This window comes from Chelonia mydas, chromosome 28, assembly GCF_015237465.2.
Source record: "Chelonia mydas isolate rCheMyd1 chromosome 28, rCheMyd1.pri.v2, whole genome shotgun sequence".
In the NCBI taxonomy this organism is placed as follows: domain Eukaryota; kingdom Metazoa; phylum Chordata; order Testudines; family Cheloniidae; genus Chelonia; species Chelonia mydas.
Genome location: NC_051268.2, coordinates 7,852,775 through 7,866,689, shown reverse-complemented (window position 1 = coordinate 7,866,689; position 13,915 = coordinate 7,852,775). Strand labels below are relative to the sequence as shown.

The 13,915-nt window shown below is 47.8% G+C and overlaps 3 protein-coding genes and 1 non-coding gene across 6 annotated transcripts in view; 2 read left to right on the top strand and 2 right to left on the bottom strand.

Moving 5' to 3' along the window:
• Window positions 1-13,915, top strand: part of LOC102934530 (zinc finger protein OZF) — a 1,287,564-nt gene that overhangs the window by 160,605 nt on the left and 1,113,044 nt on the right.
• Window positions 1-13,915, bottom strand: part of LOC102930400 (zinc finger protein 501) — a 1,110,025-nt gene that overhangs the window by 132,722 nt on the left and 963,388 nt on the right. The window lies entirely within an intron of this gene.
• The window catches only part of LOC102937091 (zinc finger protein 135), a 426,373-nt gene that overhangs the window by 66,837 nt on the left and 345,621 nt on the right, over window positions 1-13,915 (bottom strand). The window lies entirely within an intron of this gene.
• TRNAG-UCC lies at window positions 1,634-1,705 on the top strand. Its single transcript has one exon. It is a non-coding gene; the product is annotated as a tRNA-Gly (tRNA).

Below are 13,915 nucleotides of genomic sequence, written 5' to 3'. Positions count from 1 at the left end.
AGGCTATGGTCACTTCCAGGCACCCCCTGACATGGGAGTTGAACTGTCCCCTCCCCCAGCAGGTTCTTTGGGGCACCCTAGAGCCCAGCATGAAGCTGCTGCTCCTACAGGGTCCCTGGGAGTCACAAAGGGGTGTTGTGAGATCAGTACCCCGTCTGGCCTGGGGTGGGGCAGGGGTCCCCGAAACAGCCCTGTGGGGAGACTCAGCCCTGTGGGGACTCATGGGCTGTGGAAAAGCACTTCCAGCAGAGGTGACGCATCGGGAAGGGGGGGTGGGTATGTGATGCAAGGTCAAATGCACCTACAGCAGCTGGCCCAGGTGGGGAGTGGAGGGAATGGGGCAAGAACCTCCTCTGGCCACTGGGACACTGCACCTGGTCGAGTGTCTGGCCTGCCTGCCAGGGAGAGCAGTCAAACGTCCTGGGGGAGCCAATGCAGGGGGAGGACAAAGCTAATGTGGGGTGCAGGGAGTGTGGGCGTGGGGTGTGGGGTGCAGGGAGTGTGGGCGCCCCGGACTGGGGAGGAGACGGGGAGGTCACATGTCCTCTCTTTTAGCTTGTGCCCCCCAGTAAGGGGAGGCAGCAGTTGTCTCTGACTTCCAGGAACTGGGATTTCCAGCTGCATTCAGGTGTCAGACAGGAGAAGGAGGAGTTGCTGCTTTGGGAAAGTCTGTGGGTGTTGGCTGTAGGGGAGGTGCCCAGCAATCAGCCTGGCTGAGTCTTTATTCTCAGGGATTCCCCAGAGCGCTGCTCAGACAAGGCTGAAGTAGGGAGCAAAACTGCTGCCTTTCCTGAGGATTGGCTCAGTGGCTCGGTGAGCAGCAGGGTGTCCCCAGGACCAGTCCAAGCCTGCAGGCCCCAGGAGGCAGGGAAATCGCCTGGCTCAGGCTGGGAACGCTGGCCCCCAGAGAACTGGCCTGGCTCCCTTCTCAGCAGCAAAGAAGTCAATTCCCCCCACCCCTGATACGTCAGCCTGGAGCTAAGGGCAGAGCTGGGGGTGTCTCCTTTCCCTCCAGCTGGGGAGTGCGGGGTCCCGGGGGCCTTTTGGAACTGAATTGGGGACACCAGCCTGTCAGAACTGAGAGCTCAGGTTCCGACTAATCTTTTTAATAATACGATCTAATCCTTCAATCCCAGTGTCACCATCAATAGAACTGTGTCCGCCTTGTAGGTTACCAAGGGTGAAACCCAACAGCTCTTGGAATCCAGGAGAGGGGAGATGAATCACTTGTCAGAGTCTCTGCCCATAATACATTTGTTAGTCTCTAAGGTGCCACAAGTCCTCCTTTTCTTTTTACTGCCCACAGAGGAATCCTGCTGTGTTGCATTCCTGGTGCCCTGGCGCCATCGTGTGGCCATTTCCTTTCCCTCCTTTCTGTGAAAAGTTTTGTTATTTTGCACAGAAACTTTATTTCCTCAGGAGAGACCCAGGGGTAGGGGCTGCCTGCATGTACCAAACACCCACTAGAAGGTGACAGATTAACAGCCTTAAGACCATCTTTCAGTCACTCTGGGAACCTGTCTCTGCTCACAGATGACAGGCTGCCTCCAGCCCACACATCCTGCTCATTAGGTGCAGGAGTGAGTCATTTTGCTAGTAGTTGTGATCCCTGGGAGAGCTCTTTCTGCCACATGCATTGGTGGTATAGTGGTAAGCATAGCTGCCTTCCAAGCAGTTGACCCGGGTTCGATTCCCGGCCAATGCAAATAGGTTTTTTTTCTTTCTCTGGAATTGGTTTAATGTCAGTCACATTGTGTGATAATCACATTATCAGTGGAATGAGAGAATTCCTGTCGCACATCCCAGCAGGTCACCAAACACACAATGGGGGAAGCGTCCTTGTGTCATTGGACAAAGTCAGAATTGTGGGAACATGCATCTGTAGCTCCTTGTCTTCAGTGTTATATTTCCAGCTGTAGGAGGTGTTTGTATCATGCTCAGGCATGATGGGGAGAAAGGGGGAAAAACAGTTTTTGCTGCTACGGATTCTTTTGTGTTCAAATAATAATGACATAACAAAACTTAAGTGGACACAAGAACAAATGGCCATCAGCAAGTTTAGCCTTGAATTTAGATGAAAGTTTCTAATCATCAGAGGAATGAAGTTCTGGAACAGCCTCCCAAGGGAAACAGTGGGGGCAAAAACCTAACTGGCTTCAAGACAGAGCATGATAAGTTTATGGAGGGGATGGTACGATGGGACGGCCTACAATGGCATGTAGCTGATCTGCGACTGCTAGCAGCAAATATCTCCAAAGGCCGGTGATGGGACACTAGATGGGGAGTCCTCTGAGTCACTACAGAGAATTCGCAAAAAGAAAGGAGGACTTGTGGCACCTTAGAGACGAACACATTTATTTGAGCATAAGCTTTCGGGAGCAACAGCTCACTTCATCGGATGCATTCAGTGGATGCATCCGATGAAGTGAGCTGTAGCTCATGAAAGCTTATGCTCAAATAAATTTGTTCGTCTCTAAGGTGCCACAAGTCCTCCTTTCTTTTTGCGAATACAGACTTACACGGCTGCTACTCTGAAACCTGTCATTATACAGATAATTGTTTCCTAGGTTTCTAGCAGGTGTGTCTTGCTCACATGCTCAGGGTCTCACTGATCGCCGTATTTGGGGTTAGGAAGGAATTTTCCCCCAGTCTGACTGTCACAGACCCTGGAGAGTTTTCTCCTTCCACTGAAGCATGGGGCACAGGTCACTTGCAGGTTTAAAACTTGGAGTCTTTAAACTATGATTTGAGCACTTCAGTTACTCAGCCAGGGGTTGTTGGTCTAGTACAAGAGTGGGTGGGCGAGGTTCTGTGGCCTGCGATGTGCAGGAAATCAGACTAGCTGATGAGGATGGTCCCTTCTGACCTTAAAGTCTATCAGCCTATGTTTTAGAGTGACCAGTAACTCAAAGCCCCGTAGTGTCCCATCTCCAGCTGCTGGGGATATTTGCTACTGTAAGTGACCGATGGGCCACATGCCATTGTAGGCTGTCCAGTCATACCATCCCCTCCAGAAACTTATCAGGCTCAGTCTTGAAGCCAGTAGGGTTTTCTGTCCCAAATGGAGGCTGTTCCGGAATTTCACTCCTCTGATCATTAGAAACTTTCATCTATTTTCAAGCCTAAACTTGCTGATGGCCAGTTTATATCCATTGGTTCATTAATAGTGGGGGCCTGTGATAGTGTGGGGGAGGGAGGGAGAAAGACTGGAGAACTGACAGTGGGACCCAGAGAGATTCCCTGTTGCCCGACCACCCATCTCTGGGAGGAGCCAACTGGAATTGCCCTTGGGAAGCTGCAGCTAATAACTCTGGTGTAAAATCAGCATTCCATTTTAATGCGATTAAAGCCTCTCACACCCAGTGTCACAATCACGGAAATGGCTTTGTCCTGCTATGTTCCCAGCACAGCGGTAAAGTGAGTGGACCCAAATCCCTTTTCAGAGTCAACACACACATAGAGGAATCATAGGGCTTTTCATTCCTTAGGTTCTGGCACCAGCGAGTGGCCATTTCGTTTCACTCATTTCTGTTAAAATCCTTAGAAATGTTATGTCCTTGGGAGAGACCCGGGAGCAGAGGCTGCAGTCGTTGAATCTGCACAATCCCAAACCAAACAATAAAAGATAAGGATTTAAATGTTCCCCAGGTTCCTCGGTTCCAACCTGCCTCCCGCTCGGCTGCCGATGCAGCTCCATCCTAGCCCCCAGTAGATGCTGATTCCCTCAGCCCCAGCTGGGCAGGGTGTGAAACTCTTTCACTCTGCATAGGATGACCATAGTTCCCAAAGGGAAAAGGGAACGCCACGTGGGGCTGGCCTGAGCCGCTGGTCCAAGCCCTGCTCCCCCCCTCCATGTGGGGGGCTGGCGTTGCTCCACACTCAACCCCTGTTCCACCCCAGCTCCTACTTATCCCTGGGGCTTTCTCCCAGAAGAGGGACATTGCAGGGGACAGGGTCCCTGTTTGCCTTTGCTCTCTGTCTAGCCCAGCACAGGGTGCCTAGACCTGAGGTGTCTGAGCACCGTGGCCCTGCATGGAGCTGTCATTCACCTGCCCCTCCCTGGGTCTCAGCTTTCGTTTACTCCAGCATTTTTTCTCTCCATCAGCAGCAGCATCCCAAACCCGTTGCACTTGCCTTCTGTCCCCTCAAGGGAGCAGTGTCTCTGCAGTGTGAAAATCACCTGCAGCTCGGCTCTCTAAGCATTCAGTCTGTGCTGACGGGACCTTTCCCTCCAGGACGCAGGGGTTCCCTCCTTCTCCATCATCATCCACCGTCATCCCAAGAGGCACAGGGGAGAAGAATCTCCATAGAGCCAAGGGGATTTAGGAGCACAAACCCCACATCCCTCTGGCAGTGAACAGGAATTATTGAGCTTGTGCAGGGAAAGCCCAGTACATATTGAGTGTGACTCCTTAACCCATTAGATCATCACAGCTGGGCAGGACAAAAGAATCTGGAGACACCAAGGATTAAACCCAGGGCCTAATGCAGGTGAAGCACACACGCTATCACTGAGCTAGGCAGCCCTCCCTGTAGGTTACCCCCCGAATCCTGCTTTTCCCAGAGCATCCTGTGGCCTCAGGGCTGCATGGAAAGCAGATTCTCCTCCTCATCCCTGAAGACCCAGTGTTCCTTCCTGGGGTGGGGCTGGTTCAGGGAGGGGGATTCACAAGGAATGCCTTTGCAACAGGCCACGTCTTGTGCAGCAGAGGTTGTGAGGGGGGGAGGTTGTGCCCTGGACTCAAGATACAGAGACAGAGTCAGCCCCTACCCTGCATGGGAGGCAGCGCCCCCAGCTCCCAAAGTGCCATAGTAGGGGATGGGTCTCCATGTCTGATCTGGGTGGCAGCAATGGTGTGGGGATTCAGGGGGCTCCCATTATCCCAGGATGAGCCCCCAATGTTCCTGGCTATCCCAAGTAAGCGTGGGGCCTCCTATCTCGGAGTCATGCCTTCTATCACCCGGCTGCAGCTCCCAGGCAGCTAGCATTACTGTCCCGCACCACACTGGCCCCTGCCTACTGCTGTTCAGATATTGCACTAGTCTGAGTCTGCTTTCAGAAGCCAGTGCGCAGTGTGGAGGCCCCACATTAATAACCATTTTCAATATGAACTTACCCAAGATTCTATCGGAATACACTTTGGGGAAAACCTTTTAAAAATAATAATAAAACTCCCTTCCCCAGAGAGTCCCAGGGATCTTGATATCCCGTGTATCGGGCAATGAATGTCCACTGAACATGGAGGTGATTGTGGTATAAACACCTGAGACTTCGCTGGTTAGATAAGATCCCATCTTCATATAAATGCCAGGGAGCTGTGCTCTGCCCTAAAATAGTGACAATCTTAGAGTAGTTAATCTGTGGAATTATTAGACTAAAGCATATGTGCAAAGCATGTGCTCTGCCACTGAGCTACCTCTCTATTCCCCATCCAGTTCTGGAGGATCAAAATCTGAGCTCTCCTGCTTAACAGAATTTATTGGCTGGCTAGGGGTGTCCTCTGTGCTAGCAGCTATGGGCAGATTTGTTCGTTCCTTGTCAGCTAGGTAACTTGCATGGACACCATATGCCTTAAAGAGACACAACCAATTCCCATTAGCATGTCTGACCTACAGGTTTTCTGATTTCCAACAACCAATTTCTGCATCCCTAAGGCATCACGTGCATCAGAGCTCACACTACATATCCATATCTTGTGGTCTATTCACAAGGCTGCTCTGCTGTGTAAATCCCGGAATCCAGCCTTTCCTCTGAACCTGAGACACTGACTGTTCACTTCCAATATCAGTTAACAAAGAAGCCTCCTTTAAGCTACCCACACTGGATTTTTCTAAAGCAAATTCAGTGGGTTCACACATTTGAAAGACTCTGGTCATTAGACACCAACACACTTCTCTAAGGCTTTGTCTACACTTTGCACTTTTTAGCAACCCAGTCAGGGTTACCCCCTCCTGAGCTCACGGTAACAGCATTTGCATAAAAGGTGGCAGTGTTGGGGTATACATGGTTACCCTCTTTCTGGTCACAGCATACCTGACTAAACACAGACAACTGCTCAGAGTCATACATGCCCCCCCTTCACAAATCTCCGTTAGCTACAGATAACATAGAAGATTCACATGCATACTCTCGCTGGGAATGGGTTATGACATCAATTTGATCAAACACAGTTACCATGTTATTATCCAACAACATACCAAGACTGGTATAAACGGGATTTTCAGGACGATACAGTTCCTGCTATTCTTTAACTTTTTTGATTTGGAGCATAAGTTTGGCAAGTTTTGCCTCAGCTTGCAAGCAATTCCATTCACTTCCAGTAAGATTCTTTGGCTCTGTCTTCAGCCTGCTTGGTTCTTCCCTCAGCTTCTTTTTGCAGCTGGGCCCAAGACTTGCTTCTCTTGCATTCGAAGATCTGCCAGTCTTTGTTCATGTTCAAGACACAGGCTCTCTCTCAGGGCTTGCAGTTTGATTGCTTCTGCTGCAGCAGCTGCATCTGGGGCAGGTGAAGGAGACCCTCTTTTCTGATCACTGGCCCATTAACAGACTTTTCAGTTCTCGCTCTAGGGCTTTTTTCCTAAAAGTCAACCCCCTCTGTAAGCACATTTCTTCAAGGGTTTTTCTGTCCAGATCTTCATATGATTGTTGCTCACTCATTGTAACTGATTTTTAACCTTTAAACTCTCCAATATCAAAATTAATTTTTGACAAGCATGTGGTTCTGATCCAAAACCCAATTAACCTGTGGTAATGTGTATCCTAGCCAGACTACGCCGCTGTGACTGGGGTTCTGGGGGTGGGGGGCACACTGAGATTTCTCAATTTGGGCTAACTGCAAAGAATGGGGCAGACAATTACCAAAACTGGTGGTTATTTCAATACTTAGATTCACCAAGCCAGCAACAAAACAGCTTCCACAACACCTTACTGGTTACCTAGAAGCCAAAACACAGTTCCCTTAAAACAACCCAGCCTTGGGCTCCCTCCCAGACAGCCAAGTCAAATACAGTAAGGATTACTGAAAATCTTGTTCATTATATAAGAAGTTCTACCAATCCCGAAGAGTCGGACACATTACCCACCAAGTTAATGACTATTTCAGATCTTGCCAAATACATGCCAATTCTTATTAACTAAACTAAAAGTTATTTTAAAAAAAGAAAAGAAAAGAGAGAGTATTAGTTAAAAGATCATTATACGTACAGACATGAATATAGTCCTTAGGTCAGTTTCATAATAGAGATGGTGAGCTTTAGAATTGCAAAGAATTATTTTCAGAATCAGTTCATTAGGTCATAGTCCAATGTCCAAATATTCAATATCAGGGTGGTCCAGATGGGAAGGCAGACCTCAGTCTTATGACTCAAACTTCCCCTGAGGGAAGCTTAAGCAGATCTGAGATAAAAAGGATCAAGTCTGAAGAGCCCTTTACACAGTTCCAGGCATTCTCTTGAGAGCACAGAGTCCTGAGGTGAACAATAGTGTCTTTGACGTAACCTCCTATTTCCTAAACATCATCAGTAATTAGCTACATGGATTAACATAAGGCAATTGCCTATCGCCCACCATTTGCAGGTGATTTGCTATTTACTTCAAAGAGAAATCGAGACAGTGATACCACTATATTTACAAAAACAACAAGGAGTCCTTGTGGCATCTTAGAGACTAACAAATTTATTTGGGCATAAGCTTTCGTGGGCTAAAACCCACTTTATCAGATGCATCCTAGTGAAATAGTGTTTCCTAATATCCAACCTAGACCTCCCTCAGTGCAACTTGAGACCATTGCTTCTTGTTCTGTCAACTGCCACCACTGAGAACAGCCAAGCTCCATCCTCTTTGGAACCCCCCTTTAGGTAGTTGAAGGCTGCTATCAAATCCCCCCTCACTCTTCTCTTCTGCAGACTAAATAACCCCAGTTCCCTCAGCCTCTACTCATAAGTCATGTGCTCCAGCCCCCTGATCATTTGTGTTGCCCTCCGCTGGACTCTCTCCAATTTGTCCGCATCCCTTCTATAGTGGGGGGACCAAAATGCTATCAATTGTATTCATGCTTATGAATATGTAATCAATTAATGTAAGGAATGAGTTAGACAGTGTGAGTAACAGCCAATGGCAAAACAAAGAGGCAAATATTGCCTTTTATGGAACCATGGTATTATCTTGGTGAAGGTATAAATCTCGAGATGGGCGGCCAGGTTAGGGGTACCAACAAGGAAATGTAACAGCACTCTAACCTTGGGACCGGACCGGAAGCAGTAGAGCCTTCCTGCAGATCCGAAGGGACTTCGGGGACTCTCGTAGCCTCGTGGCCAATCTCCAGGCAGCTGTCGCCTGGCCAGCCTCAGCCACCTGTGAAATCAAGATCAATCTTCACCTGCGCCTGCAGCATGAATGTGATATGTATGTGAGAATAGCCGTATAAAACAAGTTTTCCTCAATGCCAATAAATAAACCTAAGTGCTGTTCCAGTTCGACCTTTGTCTGAGCTCGTTCCTTGGCTGGTTCCAAGGACAGGTAACAGCACTTGACAATCTTCTCCTGAGCTTTTCTAGGGATCGCAGCCCACGTTCACCATGGCTGCTGCTGTGAATGGTGCCATGCACATGCTCACTGAAGCAGAAGTGTCAATAAGCATGTCTTGTTTAAACCTTTAGGGGAGCATGGGAGGGGATTTCGGAATCTTAACTTTTGCATTGCTTTGCGACTATAATGACAATAGTACTTCTTGGTGTGTGTTTAATCTGTAGCTGCTGCCCTTGAGGGGTTCCCCCTCCACACCCACAGAATGCCTGAGCCAGATAAGGAGGAGAAAAGAGGATCTGAGATGTTCTAAGCAGTGAGATCCACTAGCCAGTGCTGCATCAGACCATGAACAGAGGGCCTAGAGGATAAATATTGCAGACTGAATGGAGAGGGAAAGAGCAGACAGGAGAAAGACACAGGAAACGGAGAGGGAGATGCATCAGAACATAATGGGGCTTCTCCGGCACCAAACACAGGACTCACAGGCTCACCTCCCTTTCCAGTCCTTGGAGAATTCCACTATACCACCTCCCTCCTCCTCCCCAGTCCATGTAGCATCATGGGCTGTATCCCTACCCCTACCACTCCACACCAGGGGACATTAAGGACAACCACAGCTTTCACATACTCTGACCTCTGAAAGCCATAGCTGATGTATGGATAGCTAACATGGACATGAATGTTCCTTCCCTTTCTTTAATCTCTGTTGCAGACATTTATTAAGATTCTAAGGTATTTGCTTTTAACTTGCACAGAATATTTGTGAAGCATTTTCAATACTCATTAAAACTGTATATTTTTGGGAAATTATTCATCTTTATTATTTCCTAACATATGTTGCACAATGCATGGCAGTAGTAAAAAGCACCCACTTTGTTACTGTGCATTGTGACAATTCATAGGATCAGTGACTGTGTAACAATCATAAATCTACAGTAAGAACCACAAAACTAATATTGTCAGTGTTATATTGATACATGTAAACCAAGCACCATATGATTCCTAAAAGGTCCCAAAACTGCCTGACCGGGTATAGCCCAGTACACCACAACAACACATTATTGTGGCTCACTGTTAAATTACTTAAATCTAATAAAATAGTTGTGAAACATTTTTTCAGTATTTACTATGGTGCCATACAGCCTACCTTCTCCCTAAGTCTCACCCCTCTTTGTTCCCCCGCCTTCCTTGTATTTTTGAACACACCCCCACTAATTACAATTTGTGGAGAAAACACTGCAGTGAAATATTTTACATATACCCCTCCGAAACAAAGAATCCCTTATCAAAGTATCTGACTGCATAAAGTCTCATAGCAGTTCACATATTTGTCTCATCTGTGGCTGGGAGTCCATGAATTCCTCTGATCATTTCATCATTCATCATTTTTTCATGGTTTGTATGTATAAAAGCATCTTCTGTATTTTCCACAGTATGCATCCGATGAAGTGAGCTGTAGCTCACAAAAGCTTATGCTCAAATAAATTGGTTAGTCTCTAAGGTGCCACAAGTACTCCTTTTCATTTAGCTTTGTTATTGTACAGATACATGTCATTGTGCTGTTTAATTTATATTTTAAACAGCCAAAGAAGGGCCCACAGGCCTCATCCAACTCACAGAGTTCTACACCATGAGAGCTGGCAGAGGTAGGTCACACTTTGCTACTCCTGGACCAGAAGATGGGAAAGGTGGGAGGTAGCAACTTGGGACAGATGCAATCCTCATCGGTTACAATGTGCAACCCCGGGACCAGAGGATGCTCAAGATGAGAGGTAGCAACAAGCCAGCAAATCAGAACAACCTTGTATCAGTAATTGCTGCTGGTAACAATTCGCTCCTCCAGGGAGCACATCCCCACAGGCCTCCCTCTCCCTCCCGATCAGCTGTTTCATGGCATGCAGGAGGCTCTGGGGGAGAGGAAGGAAGAGCGAGGGCACGGCAGGCTCAGGGGAGGGGGCAGGAAGGGGTGGAGTGGGGGCAGGGACTGTGGCAGAGCCTGGGGTTGAGCAGCGAGCACCCGCCGGCACATTGGAAAGTTGGTGCCTGTAGCTCCAGCCCCGGAGTCGGTGCCTATACAAGGAGCCGCATGTTAACTTCTGAAGAGCTGCATGTGGCTCCGGAGCCTCAGACTGGCCACCCCTGACCTAGCAGCTTTGTTACCACCCCTTTCCCTATCAGCGGCAGCACATTCCTTGTGCCCTACACCCCAGCCGGGCACAGGGAGACCCGTCCTGGCTTGCGCGCCCAGCTGTGGCAGGGGCGCGGGGGTGAGGAAACGCCCCCTCGGTGCGAGCTGTGCTGCGCACGCCCGGGAAGGGCTGCTGTGCACTGGGTGTGCTGGGAAACATAGTCTCCGCCTGCTTGGCACCGCGCATGCACGGCAAATCGCGGGGACCGGCAGGCAGGGGCGCCTCGGCCCTTTGTGTGGCTCTGCGGGGCTGGGAGCGACCTACCCCGCCCGCGGGCCTCGTGGGGCCAGCTTTCGGTACAGGCCGGTGTTCCTGAAGGTACGTGTGTCATGCATCTTTCCAGACCACCCTGTGATGATGTGAGTGAAATGCTCTCAATGATCCACAAGCACCTGCAACACCATAGAAAAATACCCCTTCCTATTGATGTACTACGTTGCAAGGTGTTCCGGTGCCAAAATTGTGATATGCATGCCATCTATTGCCCCTCTGCAGTTAGGGAAACCCATCTCTGCAAAGCCATCCACTGTCACGCATATTGCCGGGAGTCACGGTCCTTCCTAGGAGGATGCGATTAATGGCCCTGCACACTTGCATTAACGCAGCCCCAACTGTTCACTTCCTGACTCCAAACTGATTGGTGACCGACCAGCAAAAGTCTGGAGTCACCAGCTTCCACACTGTGATTGCCACACACTTCTCCACAGAGAGGACAGCTCTCATTTGGGTGTCAGTGCGCCTCAGTGCTGGGGCGAGCTCTGCACACAGTTCCAGGAAGGTGGCTTTCCTCATCCAAAAATTCTGTAGCCACTGCTCTTCATCCCAGACCTGCATGATGATGCGATCCCACCACGCAATGCTAGTTTCCTGAGCTCAAAAGCGATCGTCCATTGTGTGCAGCTGTTCTGTGAATGCCAAAAATAATGTAATGTTGCTCCTATCCATGGCAGACAGCACATCAGGCAACTGTGAATTAACTGCACTGCCATTCGGGATGTGTTAATGACATCCTGGGCAACGTGACAGCAAACGTGCAGCTGGTGGTTTAAAAATATCATATTGCCGCTACATAAATCCATGGTACGCCCACAGCTTGGATACTGCATGCAGATGTGGTTGCCCCATCTCAAAAAGATATATTGGAATTGGAAAAGGTTCAGAAAAGGGTAACTAAATTATTAGGGGTATGGAACAGCTTCCATATGTGGACAGATTAAGAAGACTGGCACTTTTCAACTTGGAAAAGACATGACTAAGAGGGGATATGACAGACGTCTATAAAATCATGACTGGTGTGGAGAAAGTAAATAAGGAAGTGTTATTTACTCCTCCTCTTAATACAAGAACTAGGGATCATCAAATGAAATTATTAGGCAGGAGGTTTAAAGCAAACAAAAGAAAATATTTCTTCACACAGTCAAACCATGGAACTCCTTGCCAGAGGATGTTATGAAGGCCAAGACTATACCAGGGTTCAAAAAAGAACTAGATAAATTCATGGAGGATAGATCCATCAATGGCTATTAGCCAGGATGGGCAGGGATGGTGTCCCTAGCTTCTGTTTGCTGGAAGCTGGGAATGTGTGACAGGGAACAGATCACTTGATTACCTGTTCTATTCATTCCCTCTGGGGCACCTGGCATTGGCCACTGTCAGAAGACAGGATACTGGGCTAGATGGACCTTTGGTCTGACCCAGTATGGCCGTTCTTATGTCTTCCAGCAAATAAAAACAAAAGAGAAACAATAGAAAAAGGAATGGCAAGTTACTAGAATGCCAAGGGAGTGTAGGGGTGTAGCTGCAGTGAAGGCTAGTCTGCTATTTTAGATACAGACAGACTAGTCAGGGCTGTCATAGCCTGTTGATGATGTGACTTCCTTTCCCAGAGGGGATCAGTCTTGGGGTCACAGTACATCAGTCTCTGTTAGACAGTTGTTCGACCTCGAAGGTGAAGGACTTCCACCTTTCTCTTGATCTTTACAATTGATGATTCCACCTTACCCCACTTTACAGTGACTCTCTGAGGTCTCCAGGCAAATCAGGTGTGAAAACTCCTTGGATACAGACAAAGTGACTATCACTTTGGGCCAAAGTCACTTTGGTAAAGTCTCACTTCACCTAGGAGTTTTCTTAAAGTATTAATTGTAGCAAACCACATGCCGCATGGATGTGAGGACCCCATAGATATAAAAAAAAAAAAAAATAAAGTTCTGAAGGTTTCCACAGCCTAGTCTGACGGTTAAATGGACATGCTCTAATAGCTGGTCTCCTCAAACTAAAAAGGGCTTTGGCACCTGTCATAAATATAAAGGGAAGGGTAAACACCTTTAAATCCCTCCTGGCCAGAGGAAAAACCCTTTCACCTGTAAAGGGTTAAGAAGCTAAGATAACCTTGCTGGCACCTGACCAAAATGACCAATGAGGAGACAAGATACTTTCAAAGCTGGGGGGGTGAGGGGGGCAGACAAAGGGTTCTCTCTGTCTGTGTGATGCTTTTGCCGGGACCAGAGCAGGAATGCAGGTCAGAACTCCTGTAAAAAGTTAGTAAGCAATCTAGTTAGATATGCGTTAGATTCTGTTTTGTTTAAATGGCTGATAAAATAAGTTGTGCTGAATGGAATGTTTATTCCTGTTTTTGTGTCTTTTGGTAACTTAAGGTTTTGCCTAGAGGCACTCTCTATGTTTTGAATCTGATTATCCTATAAGGTATTTACCATCCTGATTGTACAAAGGTGATTCTTTTACTTTTTCTTTAATTAAAATTCTTCTTTTAAGAACCTGATTGCTTTTCATTGTTCTTAAGATCCAAGGGTTTGGGTCTGTGTTCACCTATGCAAATTGGTGAGGATTTTTATCAAGCCTTCCCCAGGAAAGGGGGTGTATTACTTGGGGGGATATTTTGGCAGGGAGACGTTTCCAAGTGGGTACTTCCCCTGTTTTTTGTGTAACACTTTGGTGGTGGCAGCGTTTAACCTAAGATGGTAAGAATAAGCTTAGGGGATCTTTCATGCAGGTCCCCACATCTGTATCCTAGAGTTCAGAGTGGGGAAGGAACCATGACAGCACCCATGAAAAAACTGGTTGCAAAAAACCAAAACTTAAAAAACCAGAAAAGCTACTATCTTGTACCCATCACCATTTTAAATTAAGGCACCTCCGGACAGATGGGATATAAACTTTGGTTTGCAAATAAGAGAAC